The 15,860-nt window shown below is 46.9% G+C and overlaps 11 non-coding genes across 11 annotated transcripts; all 11 read left to right on the top strand.

Moving 5' to 3' along the window:
• Positions 1-351: 351 nt before the first annotated feature.
• On the top strand, positions 352-542 carry LOC142700778 (U2 spliceosomal RNA). Its single transcript, XR_012866670.1, has one exon. It is a non-coding gene; the product is annotated as a U2 spliceosomal RNA (small nuclear RNA).
• Positions 543-1,840: 1,298 nt separating this feature from the next.
• On the top strand, positions 1,841-2,031 carry LOC142700777 (U2 spliceosomal RNA). The gene has a single exon (XR_012866669.1). It is a non-coding gene; the product is annotated as a U2 spliceosomal RNA (small nuclear RNA).
• Positions 2,032-3,346: 1,315 nt separating this feature from the next.
• Positions 3,347-3,537, top strand: LOC142700776 (U2 spliceosomal RNA). Its single transcript, XR_012866668.1, has one exon. It is a non-coding gene; the product is annotated as a U2 spliceosomal RNA (small nuclear RNA).
• Positions 3,538-4,826: 1,289 nt separating this feature from the next.
• LOC142700775 (U2 spliceosomal RNA) lies at positions 4,827-5,017 on the top strand. Its single transcript, XR_012866667.1, has one exon. It is a non-coding gene; the product is annotated as a U2 spliceosomal RNA (small nuclear RNA).
• A 1,302-nt stretch (positions 5,018-6,319) lies between these two features.
• On the top strand, positions 6,320-6,510 carry LOC142700773 (U2 spliceosomal RNA). The gene has a single exon (XR_012866666.1). It is a non-coding gene; the product is annotated as a U2 spliceosomal RNA (small nuclear RNA).
• Positions 6,511-7,824: 1,314 nt separating this feature from the next.
• Positions 7,825-8,015, top strand: LOC142700772 (U2 spliceosomal RNA). Its single transcript, XR_012866665.1, has one exon. It is a non-coding gene; the product is annotated as a U2 spliceosomal RNA (small nuclear RNA).
• Positions 8,016-9,332: 1,317 nt separating this feature from the next.
• Positions 9,333-9,523, top strand: LOC142700771 (U2 spliceosomal RNA). Its single transcript, XR_012866664.1, has one exon. It is a non-coding gene; the product is annotated as a U2 spliceosomal RNA (small nuclear RNA).
• Positions 9,524-10,838: 1,315 nt separating this feature from the next.
• Positions 10,839-11,029, top strand: LOC142700755 (U2 spliceosomal RNA). The gene has a single exon (XR_012866649.1). It is a non-coding gene; the product is annotated as a U2 spliceosomal RNA (small nuclear RNA).
• Positions 11,030-12,329: 1,300 nt separating this feature from the next.
• LOC142700770 (U2 spliceosomal RNA) lies at positions 12,330-12,520 on the top strand. The gene has a single exon (XR_012866663.1). It is a non-coding gene; the product is annotated as a U2 spliceosomal RNA (small nuclear RNA).
• A 1,309-nt stretch (positions 12,521-13,829) lies between these two features.
• On the top strand, positions 13,830-14,020 carry LOC142700781 (U2 spliceosomal RNA). The gene has a single exon (XR_012866673.1). It is a non-coding gene; the product is annotated as a U2 spliceosomal RNA (small nuclear RNA).
• A 1,310-nt stretch (positions 14,021-15,330) lies between these two features.
• Positions 15,331-15,521, top strand: LOC142700769 (U2 spliceosomal RNA). The gene has a single exon (XR_012866662.1). It is a non-coding gene; the product is annotated as a U2 spliceosomal RNA (small nuclear RNA).
• Positions 15,522-15,860: the final 339 nt, after the last annotated feature.

The raw sequence follows: 15,860 nt of genomic DNA, 5'->3' as shown, positions 1-15,860 counted from the left end.
GATTAAAGCTAATACAAGTTGTGAAGGAACAAGGGGTGGCTGTGGGCATGCACTTACTGCTGCTGCTGCTGCTGCTGCTGCCAGTATTTGCACGGCAGGTGGGCATTTGGGCGTTGCCAAGAAGGCGTTTTTATGTCGATTCCTCCTCTTTCAGCACTGCATTGTGGTGCAAGCAAAAGAAGCAAATCCTGTGTAGCTTCCTCTCCGGCCTTTATTCACCTCCCGCTTAGTAGCTGTAAATGTGTGTGAGCCTGCAGGGCCCCATGGAATTGCCTAGGAGTAGGCTGAATCGCTGCAAGGGGTGAACAGCAGTATTAGGCAGGCTCGGTCAACGCCAGGCCCATTCGGGTTATCGCTTCTCGGCCTTTTGGCTAAGATCAAGTGTAGTATCTGTTCTTATCAGTTTAATATCTGATACGTCCCCTATCTGGGGACCATATATTAAATGGATTTTTAGAACAGGGAGATGGAAATAGAGCTTGCTCTGTCCACTCCACGCATTGACCTGGTATTGCAGTATTTCCAGGACCGGTGCACCCTTCCCTTATGTGTTTACTAAAATCAGATTCCAAAAGTGCTATTTGTGTTTGCTATTGTTTTTGTCTTTCTGATGGGATCTCCCCTTTTAATCCCATTATTTCAACACCTGTTGGACAATGCATGAGTGATAATGAGCTCATTGATTAAATGCAATTAATGAATAGATTGCCACCTCTTGTTGTGTGTCGTCTGTGTTTCTGTGTTTCCGGCATTTCACATTGGAACAGCTCATTCACCTTCCTTGTCTTCTCTCCGCCCTCCCTTTTAGGTAAGTTAAAGAGCTGCACCTGAGCCAGCCACTGATTGATTGATTGATTGATTGATTGATTGATTGATTGATTGATTGATGCAGCACCACAGTCAAATAGTGGAGTGGAGTAGGGGAACAGCAAACAGCCAATAAAGCAGCCCGCCCGCTCGCCTGCCCGCCACAATGGACCTACCTGTGTACACTAGATGGATGTGATGGAATGTACTGTCGTCCCTAAATTTCAAGAAGAAGTAAGAATTGCAGTTGCAACAAAGCCTTGCTTGCCTACAAAGAGAGCAGCAATTTGGATTTGTTACTATGTTACCTAGAAGAATAACAAACTGTGCAAGGATGGAGGTTGTAGGAGCAAGGAGAAGTTGTCTGTAAAGTTGGTGGATGCCTATTTTCCATTTTGCAGTCCCTTGTCTCCCTCTTGTGGCCTCCTGGAGGCAAATAAATGTGCAAAAAAAAGACAGCCTGGCGGCCGGCTGTTGCAGTGTTGCCCTCTCAGGCAACACTGAGTGACTGACTGAGCCTCACCGTCTTATATAAAGTTCAGACGGAACTTTGCACGTGTCATAGTGGAGCCCTCAGGATTCCAGAGCCAGCTTTCTGACATCATAATGGGGCCTCAGAGATAAAAGCCTGGGCCCAGGCAGTGTTGGTCAGTGCTGCTCAGCAGGCAGCACTGGACTTGATTAAAGCTAATACAAGTTGTGAAGGAACAAGGGGTGGCTGTGGGCATGCACTTACTGCTGCTGCTGCTGCTGCTGCTGCTGCCAGTATTTGCACGGCAGGAGGGCATTTGGGCGTTGCCAAGAAGGCGTTTTTATGTCGATTCCTCCTCTTTCAGCACTGCATTGTGGTGCAAGCAAAAGAAGCAAATCCTGTGTAGCTTCCTCTCCGGCCTTTATTCACCTCCCGCTTAGTAGCTGTAAATGTGTGTGAGCCTGCAGGGCCCCATGGAATTGCCTAGGAGTAGGCTGAATCGCTGCAAGGGGTGAACAGCAGTATTAGGCAGGCTCGGTCAACGCCAGGCCCATTCGGGTTATCGCTTCTCGGCCTTTTGGCTAAGATCAAGTGTAGTATCTGTTCTTATCAGTTTAATATCTGATACGTCCCCTATCTGGGGACCATATATTAAATGGATTTTTAGAACAGGGAGATGGAAATAGAGCTTGCTCTGTCCACTCCACGCATTGACCTGGTATTGCAGTATTTCCAGGACCGGTGCACCCTTCCCTTATGTGTTTACTAAAATCAGATTCCAAAAGTGCTATTTGTGTTTGCTATTGTTTTTGTCTTTCTGATGGGATCTCCCCTTTTAATCCCATTATTTCAACACCTGTTGGACAATGCATGAGTGATAATGAGCTCATTGATTAAATGCAATTAATGAATAGATTGCCACCTCTTGTTGTGTGTCGTCTGTGTTTCTGTGTTTCCGGCATTTCACATTGGAACAGCTCATTCACCTTCCTTGTCTTCTCTCCGCCCTCCCTTTTAGGTAAGTTAAAGAGCTGCACCTGAGCCAGCCACTGATTGATTGATTGATTGATTGATTGATTGATTGATTGATTGATTGATTGATTGATGCAGCACCACAGTCAAATAGTGGAGTGGAGTAGGGGAACAGCAAACAGCCAATAAAGCAGCCCGCCCGCTCGCCTGCCCGCCACAATGGACCTACCTGTGTACACTAGATGGATGTGATGGAATGTACTGTCGTCCCTACATTTCAAGAAGAAGTAAGAATTGCAGTTGCAACAAAGCCTTGCTTGCCTACAAAGAGAGCAGCAATTTGGATTTGTTACTATGTTACCTAGAAGAATAACAAACTGTGCAAGGATGGAGGTTGTAGGAGCAAGGAGAAGTTGTCTGTAAAGTTGGTGGATGCCTATTTTCCATTTTGCAGTCCCTTGTCTCCCTCTTGTGGCCTCCTGGAGGCAAATAAATGTGCAAAAAAAAGACAGCCTGGCGGCCGGCTGTTGCAGTGTTGCCCTCTCAGGCAACACTGAGTGACTGACTGAGCCTCACCGTCTTATATAAAGTTCAGACGGAACTTTGCACGTGTCATAGTGGAGCCCTCAGGATTCCAGAGCCAGCTTTCTGACATCATAATGGGGCCTCAGAGATAAAAGCCTGGGCCCAGGCAGTGTTGGTCAGTGCTGCTCAGCAGGCAGCACTGGACTGGATTAAAGCTAATACAAGTTGTGAAGGAACAAGGGGTGGCTGTGGGCATGCACTTACTGCTGCTGCTGCTGCTGCTGCTGCTGCTGCTGCTGCCAGTATTTGCACGGCAGGAGGGCATTTGGGCGTTGCCAAGAAGGCGTTTTTATGTCGATTCCTCCTCTTTCAGCACTGCATTGTGGTGCAAGCAAAAGAAGCAAATCCTGTGTAGCTTCCTCTCCGGCCTTTATTCACCTCCCGCTTAGTAGCTGTAAATGTGTGTGAGCCTGCAGGGCCCCATGGAATTGCCTAGGAGTAGGCTGAATCGCTGCAAGGGGTGAACAGCAGTATTAGGCAGGCTCGGTCAACGCCAGGCCCATTCGGGTTATCGCTTCTCGGCCTTTTGGCTAAGATCAAGTGTAGTATCTGTTCTTATCAGTTTAATATCTGATACGTCCCCTATCTGGGGACCATATATTAAATGGATTTTTAGAACAGGGAGATGGAAATAGAGCTTGCTCTGTCCACTCCACGCATTGACCTGGTATTGCAGTATTTCCAGGACCGGTGCACCCTTCCCTTATGTGTTTACTAAAATCAGATTCCAAAAGTGCTATTTGTGTTTGCTATTGTTTTTGTCTTTCTGATGGGATCTCCCCTTTTAATCCCATTATTTCAACACCTGTTGGACAATGCATGAGTGATAATGAGCTCATTGATTAAATGCAATTAATGAATAGATTGCCACCTCTTGTTGTGTGTCGTCTGTGTTTCTGTGTTTCCGGCATTTCACATTGGAACAGCTCATTCACCTTCCTTGTCTTCTCTCCGCCCTCCCTTTTAGGTAAGTTAAAGAGCTGCACCTGAGCCAGCCACTGATTGATTGATTGATTGATTGATTGATTGATTGATGCAGCACCACAGTCAAATAGTGGAGTGGAGTAGGGGAACAGCAAACAGCCAATAAAGCAGCCCGCCCGCTCGCCTGCCCGCCACAATGGACCTACCTGTGTACACTAGATGGATGTGATGGAATGTACTGTCGTCCCTACATTTCAAGAAGAAGTAAGAATTGCAGTTGCAACAAAGCCTTGCTTGCCTACAAAGAGAGCAGCAATTTGGATTTGTTACTATGTTACCTAGAAGAATAACAAACTGTGCAAGGATGGAGGTTGTAGGAGCAAGGAGAAGTTGTCTGTAAAGTTGGTGGATGCCTATTTTCCATTTTGCAGTCCCTTGTCTCCCTCTTGTGGCCTCCTGGAGGCAAATAAATGTGCAAAAAAAAGACAGCCTGGCGGCCGGCTGTTGCAGTGTTGCCCTCTCAGGCAACACTGAGTGACTGACTGAGCCTCACCGTCTTATATAAAGTTCAGACGGAACTTTGCACGTGTCATAGTGGAGCCCTCAGGATTCCAGAGCCAGCTTTCTGACATCATAATGGGGCCTCAGAGATAAAAGCCTGGGCCCAGGCAGTGTTGGTCAGTGCTGCTCAGCAGGCAGCACTGGACTGGATTAAAGCTAATACAAGTTGTGAAGGAACAAGGGGTGGCTGTGGGCATGCACTTACTGCTGCTGCTGCTGCTGCTGCTGCTGCTGCCAGTATTTGCACGGCAGGAGGGCATTTGGGCGTTGCCAAGAAGGCGTTTTTATGTCGATTCCTCCTCTTTCAGCACTGCATTGTGGTGCAAGCAAAAGAAGCAAATCCTGTGTAGCTTCCTCTCCGGCCTTTATTCACCTCCCGCTTAGTAGCTGTAAATGTGTGTGAGCCTGCAGGGCCCCATGGAATTGCCTAGGAGTAGGCTGAATCGCTGCAAGGGGTGAACAGCAGTATTAGGCAGGCTCGGTCAACGCCAGGCCCATTCGGGTTATCGCTTCTCGGCCTTTTGGCTAAGATCAAGTGTAGTATCTGTTCTTATCAGTTTAATATCTGATACGTCCCCTATCTGGGGACCATATATTAAATGGATTTTTAGAACAGGGAGATGGAAATAGAGCTTGCTCTGTCCACTCCACGCATTGACCTGGTATTGCAGTATTTCCAGGACCGGTGCACCCTTCCCTTATGTGTTTACTAAAATCAGATTCCAAAAGTGCTATTTGTGTTTGCTATTGTTTTTGTCTTTCTGATGGGATCTCCCCTTTTAATCCCATTATTTCAACACCTGTTGGACAATGCATGAGTGATAATGAGCTCATTGATTAAATGCAATTAATGAATAGATTGCCACCTCTTGTTGTGTGTCGTCTGTGTTTCTGTGTTTCCGGCATTTCACATTGGAACAGCTCATTCACCTTCCTTGTCTTCTCTCCGCCCTCCCTTTTAGGTAAGTTAAAGAGCTGCACCTGAGCCAGCCACTGATTGATTGATTGATTGATTGATTGATTGATTGATTGATTGATTGATTGATGCAGCACCACAGTCAAATAGTGGAGTGGAGTAGGGGAACAGCAAACAGCCAATAAAGCAGCCCGCCCGCTCGCCTGCCCGCCACAATGGACCTACCTGTGTACACTAGATGGATGTGATGGAATGTACTGTCGTCCCTACATTTCAAGAAGAAGTAAGAATTGCAGTTGCAACAAAGCCTTGCTTGCCTACAAAGAGAGCAGCAATTTGGATTTGTTACTATGTTACCTAGAAGAATAACAAACTGTGCAAGGATGGAGGTTGTAGGAGCAAGGAGAAGTTGTCTGTAAAGTTGGTGGATGCCTATTTTCCATTTTGCAGTCCCTTGTCTCCCTCTTGTGGCCTCCTGGAGGCAAATAAATGTGCAAAAAAAAGACAGCCTGGCGGCCGGCTGTTGCAGTGTTGCCCTCTCAGGCAACACTGAGTGACTGACTGAGCCTCACCGTCTTATATAAAGTTCAGACGGAACTTTGCACGTGTCATAGTGGAGCCCTCAGGATTCCAGAGCCAGCTTTCTGACATCATAATGGGGCCTCAGAGATAAAAGCCTGGGCCCAGGCAGTGTTGGTCAGTGCTGCTCAGCAGGCAGCACTGGACTGGATTAAAGCTAATACAAGTTGTGAAGGAACAAGGGGTGGCTGTGGGCATGCACTTACTGCTGCTGCTGCTGCTGCTGCTGCTGCCAGTATTTGCACGGCAGGAGGGCATTTGGGCGTTGCCAAGAAGGCGTTTTTATGTCGATTCCTCCTCTTTCAGCACTGCATTGTGGTGCAAGCAAAAGAAGCAAATCCTGTGTAGCTTCCTCTCCGGCCTTTATTCACCTCCCGCTTAGTAGCTGTAAATGTGTGTGAGCCTGCAGGGCCCCATGGAATTGCCTAGGAGTAGGCTGAATCGCTGCAAGGGGTGAACAGCAGTATTAGGCAGGCTCGGTCAACGCCAGGCCCATTCGGGTTATCGCTTCTCGGCCTTTTGGCTAAGATCAAGTGTAGTATCTGTTCTTATCAGTTTAATATCTGATACGTCCCCTATCTGGGGACCATATATTAAATGGATTTTTAGAACAGGGAGATGGAAATAGAGCTTGCTCTGTCCACTCCACGCATTGACCTGGTATTGCAGTATTTCCAGGACCGGTGCACCCTTCCCTTATGTGTTTACTAAAATCAGATTCCAAAAGTGCTATTTGTGTTTGCTATTGTTTTTGTCTTTCTGATGGGATCTCCCCTTTTAATCCCATTATTTCAACACCTGTTGGACAATGCATGAGTGATAATGAGCTCATTGATTAAATGCAATTAATGAATAGATTGCCACCTCTTGTTGTGTGTCGTCTGTGTTTCTGTGTTTCCGGCATTTCACATTGGAACAGCTCATTCACCTTCCTTGTCTTCTCTCCGCCCTCCCTTTTAGGTAAGTTAAAGAGCTGCACCTGAGCCAGCCACTGATTGATTGATTGATTGATTGATTGATTGATTGATTGATTGATTGATTGATTGATTGATTGATGCAGCACCACAGTCAAATAGTGGAGTGGAGTAGGGGAACAGCAAACAGCCAATAAAGCAGCCCGCCCGCTCGCCTGCCCGCCACAATGGACCTACCTGTGTACACTAGATGGATGTGATGGAATGTACTGTCGTCCCTACATTTCAAGAAGAAGTAAGAATTGCAGTTGCAACAAAGCCTTGCTTGCCTACAAAGAGAGCAGCAATTTGGATTTGTTACTATGTTACCTAGAAGAATAACAAACTGTGCAAGGATGGAGGTTGTAGGAGCAAGGAGAAGTTGTCTGTAAAGTTGGTGGATGCCTATTTTCCATTTTGCAGTCCCTTGTCTCCCTCTTGTGGCCTCCTGGAGGCAAATAAATGTGCAAAAAAAAGACAGCCTGGCGGCCGGCTGTTGCAGTGTTGCCCTCTCAGGCAACACTGAGTGACTGACTGAGCCTCACCGTCTTATATAAAGTTCAGACGGAACTTTGCACGTGTCATAGTGGAGCCCTCAGGATTCCAGAGCCAGCTTTCTGACATCATAATGGGGCCTCAGAGATAAAAGCCTGGGCCCAGGCAGTGTTGGTCAGTGCTGCTCAGCAGGCAGCACTGGACTGGATTAAAGCTAATACAAGTTGTGAAGGAACAAGGGGTGGCTGTGGGCATGCACTTACTGCTGCTGCTGCTGCTGCTGCTGCTGCCAGTATTTGCACGGCAGGAGGGCATTTGGGCGTTGCCAAGAAGGCGTTTTTATGTCGATTCCTCCTCTTTCAGCACTGCATTGTGGTGCAAGCAAAAGAAGCAAATCCTGTGTAGCTTCCTCTCCGGCCTTTATTCACCTCCCGCTTAGTAGCTGTAAATGTGTGTGAGCCTGCAGGGCCCCATGGAATTGCCTAGGAGTAGGCTGAATCGCTGCAAGGGGTGAACAGCAGTATTAGGCAGGCTCGGTCAACGCCAGGCCCATTCGGGTTATCGCTTCTCGGCCTTTTGGCTAAGATCAAGTGTAGTATCTGTTCTTATCAGTTTAATATCTGATACGTCCCCTATCTGGGGACCATATATTAAATGGATTTTTAGAACAGGGAGATGGAAATAGAGCTTGCTCTGTCCACTCCACGCATTGACCTGGTATTGCAGTATTTCCAGGACCGGTGCACCCTTCCCTTATGTGTTTACTAAAATCAGATTCCAAAAGTGCTATTTGTGTTTGCTATTGTTTTTGTCTTTCTGATGGGATCTCCCCTTTTAATCCCATTATTTCAACACCTGTTGGACAATGCATGAGTGATAATGAGCTCATTGATTAAATGCAATTAATGAATAGATTGCCACCTCTTGTTGTGTGTCGTCTGTGTTTCTGTGTTTCCGGCATTTCACATTGGAACAGCTCATTCACCTTCCTTGTCTTCTCTCCGCCCTCCCTTTTAGGTAAGTTAAAGAGCTGCACCTGAGCCAGCCACTGATTGATTGATTGATTGATTGATTGATTGATTGATTGATTGATTGATTGATTGATTGATTGATGCAGCACCACAGTCAAATAGTGGAGTGGAGTAGGGGAACAGCAAACAGCCAATAAAGCAGCCCGCCCGCTCGCCTGCCCGCCACAATGGACCTACCTGTGTACACTAGATGGATGTGATGGAATGTACTGTCGTCCCTACATTTCAAGAAGAAGTAAGAATTGCAGTTGCAACAAAGCCTTGCTTGCCTACAAAGAGAGCAGCAATTTGGATTTGTTACTATGTTACCTAGAAGAATAACAAACTGTGCAAGGATGGAGGTTGTAGGAGCAAGGAGAAGTTGTCTGTAAAGTTGGTGGATGCCTATTTTCCATTTTGCAGTCCCTTGTCTCCCTCTTGTGGCCTCCTGGAGGCAAATAAATGTGCAAAAAAAAGATAGCCTGGCGGCCGGCTGTTGCAGTGTTGCCCTCTCAGGCAACACTGAGTGACTGACTGAGCCTCACCGTCTTATATAAAGTTCAGACGGAACTTTGCACGTGTCATAGTGGAGCCCTCAGGATTCCAGAGCCAGCTTTCTGACATCATAATGGGGCCTCAGAGATAAAAGCCTGGGCCCAGGCAGTGTTGGTCAGTGCTGCTCAGCAGGCAGCACTGGACTGGATTAAAGCTAATACAAGTTGTGAAGGAACAAGGGGTGGCTGTGGGCATGCACTTACTGCTGCTGCTGCTGCTGCTGCTGCTGCTGCCAGTATTTGCACGGCAGGAGGGCATTTGGGCGTTGCCAAGAAGGCGTTTTTATGTCGATTCCTCCTCTTTCAGCACTGCATTGTGGTGCAAGCAAAAGAAGCAAATCCTGTGTAGCTTCCTCTCCGGCCTTTATTCACCTCCCGCTTAGTAGCTGTAAATGTGTGTGAGCCTGCAGGGCCCCATGGAATTGCCTAGGAGTAGGCTGAATCGCTGCAAGGGGTGAACAGCAGTATTAGGCAGGCTCGGTCAACGCCAGGCCCATTCGGGTTATCGCTTCTCGGCCTTTTGGCTAAGATCAAGTGTAGTATCTGTTCTTATCAGTTTAATATCTGATACGTCCCCTATCTGGGGACCATATATTAAATGGATTTTTAGAACAGGGAGATGGAAATAGAGCTTGCTCTGTCCACTCCACGCATTGACCTGGTATTGCAGTATTTCCAGGACCGGTGCACCCTTCCCTTATGTGTTTACTAAAATCAGATTCCAAAAGTGCTATTTGTGTTTGCTATTGTTTTTGTCTTTCTGATGGGATCTCCCCTTTTAATCCCATTATTTCAACACCTGTTGGACAATGCATGAGTGATAATGAGCTCATTGATTAAATGCAATTAATGAATAGATTGCCACCTCTTGTTGTGTGTCGTCTGTGTTTCTGTGTTTCCGGCATTTCACATTGGAACAGCTCATTCACCTTCCTTGTCTTCTCTCCGCCCTCCCTTTTAGGTAAGTTAAAGAGCTGCACCTGAGCCAGCCACTGATTGATTGATTGATTGATTGATTGATTGATTGATTGATTGATTGATTGATTGATTGATTGATTGATGCAGCACCACAGTCAAATAGTGGAGTGGAGTAGGGGAACAGCAAACAGCCAATAAAGCAGCCCGCCCGCTCGCCTGCCCGCCACAATGGACCTACCTGTGTACACTAGATGGATGTGATGGAATGTACTGTCGTCCCTACATTTCAAGAAGAAGTAAGAATTGCAGTTGCAACAAAGCCTTGCTTGCCTACAAAGAGAGCAGCAATTTGGATTTGTTACTATGTTACCTAGAAGAATAACAAACTGTGCAAGGATGGAGGTTGTAGGAGCAAGGAGAAGTTGTCTGTAAAGTTGGTGGATGCCTATTTTCCATTTTGCAGTCCCTTGTCTCCCTCTTGTGGCCTCCTGGAGGCAAATAAATGTGCAAAAAAAAGACAGCCTGGCGGCCGGCTGTTGCAGTGTTGCCCTCTCAGGCAACACTGAGTGACTGACTGAGCCTCACCGTCTTATATAAAGTTCAGACGGAACTTTGCACGTGTCATAGTGGAGCCCTCAGGATTCCAGAGCCAGCTTTCTGACATCATAATGGGGCCTCAGAGATAAAAGCCTGGGCCCAGGCAGTGTTGGTCAGTGCTGCTCAGCAGGCAGCACTGGACTGGATTAAAGCTGATACAAGTTGTGAAGGAACAAGGGGTGGCTGTGGGCATGCACTTACTGCTGCTGCTGCTGCTGCTGCTGCCAGTATTTGCACGGCAGGAGGGCATTTGGGCGTTGCCAAGAAGGCGTTTTTATGTCGATTCCTCCTCTTTCAGCACTGCATTGTGGTGCAAGCAAAAGAAGCAAATCCTGTGTAGCTTCCTCTCCGGCCTTTATTCACCTCCCGCTTAGTAGCTGTAAATGTGTGTGAGCCTGCAGGGCCCCATGGAATTGCCTAGGAGTAGGCTGAATCGCTGCAAGGGGTGAACAGCAGTATTAGGCAGGCTCGGTCAACGCCAGGCCCATTCGGGTTATCGCTTCTCGGCCTTTTGGCTAAGATCAAGTGTAGTATCTGTTCTTATCAGTTTAATATCTGATACGTCCCCTATCTGGGGACCATATATTAAATGGATTTTTAGAACAGGGAGATGGAAATAGAGCTTGCTCTGTCCACTCCACGCATTGACCTGGTATTGCAGTATTTCCAGGACCGGTGCACCCTTTCCTTATGTGTTTACTAAAATCAGATTCCAAAAGTGCTATTTGTGTTTGCTATTGTTTTTGTCTTTCTGATGGGATCTCCCCTTTTAATCCCATTATTTCAACACCTGTTGGACAATGCATGAGTGATAATGAGCTCATTGATTAAATGCAATTAATGAATAGATTGCCACCTCTTGTTGTGTGTCGTCTGTGTTTCTGTGTTTCCGGCATTTCACATTGGAACAGCTCATTCACCTTCCTTGTCTTCTCTCCGCCCTCCCTTTTAGGTAAGTTAAAGAGCTGCACCTGAGCCAGCCACTGATTGATTGATTGATTGATTGATTGATTGATTGATTGATTGATTGATTGATTGATGCAGCACCACAGTCAAATAGTGGAGTGGAGTAGGGGAACAGCAAACAGCCAATAAAGCAGCCCGCCCGCTCGCCTGCCCGCCACAATGGACCTACCTGTGTACACTAGATGGATGTGATGGAATGTACTGTCGTCCCTACATTTCAAGAAGAAGTAAGAATTGCAGTTGCAACAAAGCCTTGCTTGCCTACAAAGAGAGCAGCAATTTGGATTTGTTACTATGTTACCTAGAAGAATAACAAACTGTGCAAGGATGGAGGTTGTAGGAGCAAGGAGAAGTTGTCTGTAAAGTTGGTGGATGCCTATTTTCCATTTTGCAGTCCCTTGTCTCCCTCTTGTGGCCTCCTGGAGGCAAATAAATGTGCAAAAAAAAGACAGCCTGGCGGCCGGCTGTTGCAGTGTTGCCCTCTCAGGCAACACTGAGTGACTGACTGAGCCTCACCGTCTTATATAAAGTTCAGACGGAACTTTGCACGTGTCATAGTGGAGCCCTCAGGATTCCAGAGCCAGCTTTCTGACATCATAATGGGGCCTCAGAGATAAAAGCCTGGGCCCAGGCAGTGTTGGTCAGTGCTGCTCAGCAGGCAGCACTGGACTGGATTAAAGCTAATACAAGTTGTGAAGGAACAAGGGGTGGCTGTGGGCATGCACTTACTGCTGCTGCTGCTGCTGCTGCCAGTATTTGCACGGCAGGAGGGCATTTGGGCGTTGCCAAGAAGGCGTTTTTATGTCGATTCCTCCTCTTTCAGCACTGCATTGTGGTGCAAGCAAAAGAAGCAAATCCTGTGTAGCTTCCTCTCCGGCCTTTATTCACCTCCCGCTTAGTAGCTGTAAATGTGTGTGAGCCTGCAGGGCCCCATGGAATTGCCTAGGAGTAGGCTGAATCGCTGCAAGGGGTGAACAGCAGTATTAGGCAGGCTCGGTCAACGCCAGGCCCATTCGGGTTATCGCTTCTCGGCCTTTTGGCTAAGATCAAGTGTAGTATCTGTTCTTATCAGTTTAATATCTGATACGTCCCCTATCTGGGGACCATATATTAAATGGATTTTTAGAACAGGGAGATGGAAATAGAGCTTGCTCTGTCCACTCCACGCATTGACCTGGTATTGCAGTATTTCCAGGACCGGTGCACCCTTCCCTTATGTGTTTACTAAAATCAGATTCCAAAAGTGCTATTTGTGTTTGCTATTGTTTTTGTCTTTCTGATGGGATCTCCCCTTTTAATCCCATTATTTCAACACCTGTTGGACAATGCATGAGTGATAATGAGCTCATTGATTAAATGCAATTAATGAATAGATTGCCACCTCTTGTTGTGTGTCGTCTGTGTTTCTGTGTTTCCGGCATTTCACATTGGAACAGCTCATTCACCTTCCTTGTCTTCTCTCCGCCCTCCCTTTTAGGTAAGTTAAAGAGCTGCACCTGAGCCAGCCACTGATTGATTGATTGATTGATTGATTGATTGATTGATTGATTGATTGATTGATTGATGCAGCACCACAGTCAAATAGTGGAGTGGAGTAGGGGAACAGCAAACAGCCAATAAAGCAGCCCGCCCGCTCGCCTGCCCGCCACAATGGACCTACCTGTGTACACTAGATGGATGTGATGGAATGTACTGTCGTCCCTACATTTCAAGAAGAAGTAAGAATTGCAGTTGCAACAAAGCCTTGCTTGCCTACAAAGAGAGCAGCAATTTGGATTTGTTACTATGTTACCTATAAGAATAACAAACTGTGCAAGGATGGAGGTTGTAGGAGCAAGGAGAAGTTGTCTGTAAAGTTGGTGGATGCCTATTTTCCATTTTGCAGTCCCTTGTCTCCCTCTTGTGGCCTCCTGGAGGCAAATAAATGTGCAAAAAAAAGACAGCCTGGCGGCCGGCTGTTGCAGTGTTGCCCTCTCAGGCAACACTGAGTGACTGACTGAGCCTCACCGTCTTATATAAAGTTCAGACGGAACTTTGCACGTGTCATAGTGGAGCCCTCAGGATTCCAGAGCCAGCTTTCTGACATCATAATGGGGCCTCAGAGATAAAAGCCTGGGCCCAGGCAGTGTTGGTCAGTGCTGCTCAGCAGGCAGCACTGGACTGGATTAAAGCTAATACAAGTTGTGAAGGAACAAGGGGTGGCTGTGGGCATGCACTTACTGCTGCTGCTGCTGCTGCTGCTGCTGCTGCCAGTATTTGCACGGCAGGAGGGCATTTGGGCGTTGCCAAGAAGGCGTTTTTATGTCGATTCCTCCTCTTTCAGCACTGCATTGTGGTGCAAGCAAAAGAAGCAAATCCTGTGTAGCTTCCTCTCCGGCCTTTATTCACCTCCCGCTTAGTAGCTGTAAATGTGTGTGAGCCTGCAGGGCCCCATGGAATTGCCTAGGAGTAGGCTGAATCGCTGCAAGGGGTGAACAGCAGTATTAGGCAGGCTCGGTCAACGCCAGGCCCATTCGGGTTATCGCTTCCCGGCCTTTTGGCTAAGATCAAGTGTAGTATCTGTTCTTATCAGTTTAATATCTGATACGTCCCCTATCTGGGGACCATATATTAAATGGATTTTTAGAACAGGGAGATGGAAATAGAGCTTGCTCTGTCCACTCCACGCATTGACCTGGTATTGCAGTATTTCCAGGACCGGTGCACCCTTCCCTTATGTGTTTACTAAAATCAGATTCCAAAAGTGCTATTTGTGTTTGCTATTGTTTTTGTCTTTCTGATGGGATCTCCCCTTTTAATCCCATTATTTCAACACCTGTTGGACAATGCATGAGTGATAATGAGCTCATTGATTAAATGCAATTAATGAATAGATTGCCACCTCTTGTTGTGTGTCGTCTGTGTTTCTGTGTTTCCGGCATTTCACATTGGAACAGCTCATTCACCTTCCTTGTCTTCTCTCCGCCCTCCCTTTTAGGTAAGTTAAAGAGCTGCACCTGAGCCAGCCACTGATTGATTGATTGATTGATTGATTGATTGATTGATTGATTGATTGATTGATTGATTGATGCAGCACCACAGTCAAATAGTGGAGTGGAGTAGGGGAACAGCAAACAGCCAATAAAGCAGCCCGCCCGCTCGCCTGCCCGCCACAATGGACCTACCTGTGTACACTAGATGGATGTGATGGAATGTACTGTCGTCCCTACATTTCAAGAATAAGTAAGAATTGCAGTTGCAACAAAGCCTTGCTTGCCCACAAAGAGAGCAGCAATTTGGATTTGTTACTATGTTACCTAGAAGAATAACAAACTGTGCAAGGATGGAGGTTGTAGGAGCAAGGAGAAGTTGTCTGTAAAGTTGGTGGATGCCTATTTTCCATTTTGCAGTCCCTTGTCTCCCTCTTGTGGCCTCCTGGAGGCAAATAAATGTGCAAAAAAAAGACAGCCTGGCGGCCGGCTGTTGCAGTGTTGCCCTCTCAGGCAACACTGAGTGACTGACTGAGCCTCACCGTCTTATATAAAGTTCAGACGGAACTTTGCACGTGTCATAGTGGAGCCCTCAGGATTCCAGAGCCAGCTTTCTGACATCATAATGGGGCCTCAGAGATAAAAGCCTGGGCCCAGGCAGTGTTGGTCAGTGCTGCTCAGCAGGCAGCACTGGACTGGATTAAAGCTAATACAAGTTGTGAAGGAACAAGGGGTGGCTGTGGGCATGCACTTACTGCTGCTGCTGCTGCTGCTGCTGCTGCCAGTATTTGCACGGCAGGAGGGCATTTGGGCGTTGCCAAGAAGGCGTTTTTATGTCGATTCCTCCTCTTTCAGCACTGCATTGTGGTGCAAGCAAAAGAAGCAAATCCTGTGTAGCTTCCTCTCCGGCCTTTATTCACCTCCCGCTTAGTAGCTGTAAATGTGTGTGAGCCTGCAGGGCCCCATGGAATTGCCTAGGAGTAGGCTGAATCGCTGCAAGGGGTGAACAGCAGTATTAGGCAGGCTCGGTCAACGCCAGGCCCATTCGGGTTATCGCTTCTCGGCCTTTTGGCTAAGATCAAGTGTAGTATCTGTTCTTATCAGTTTAATATCTGATACGTCCCCTATCTGGGGACCATATATTAAATGGATTTTTAGAACAGGGAGATGGAAATAGAGCTTGCTCTGTCCACTCCACGCATTGACCTGGTATTGCAGTATTTCCAGGACCGGTGCACCCTTCCCTTATGTGTTTACTAAAATCAGATTCCAAAAGTGCTATTTGTGTTTGCTATTGTTTTTGTCTTTCTGATGGGATCTCCCCTTTTAATCCCATTATTTCAACACCTGTTGGACAATGCATGAGTGATAATGAGCTCATTGATTAAATGCAATTAATGAATAGATTGCCACCTCTTGTTGTGTGTCGTCTGTGTTTCTGTGTTTCCGGCATTTCACATTGGAACAGCTCATTCACCTTCCTTGTCTTCTCTCCGCCCTCCCTTTTAGGTAAGTTAAAGAGCTGCACCTGAGCCAGCCACTGATTGATTGATTGATTGATTGATTGATTGATTGATTGATT

Source organism: Rhinoderma darwinii, unplaced genomic scaffold (genome assembly GCF_050947455.1).
Source record: "Rhinoderma darwinii isolate aRhiDar2 unplaced genomic scaffold, aRhiDar2.hap1 Scaffold_1911, whole genome shotgun sequence".
NCBI lineage: Eukaryota > Metazoa > Chordata > Amphibia > Anura > Rhinodermatidae > Rhinoderma > Rhinoderma darwinii.
This window is presented reverse-complemented; position numbering and strand designations above follow the sequence as displayed.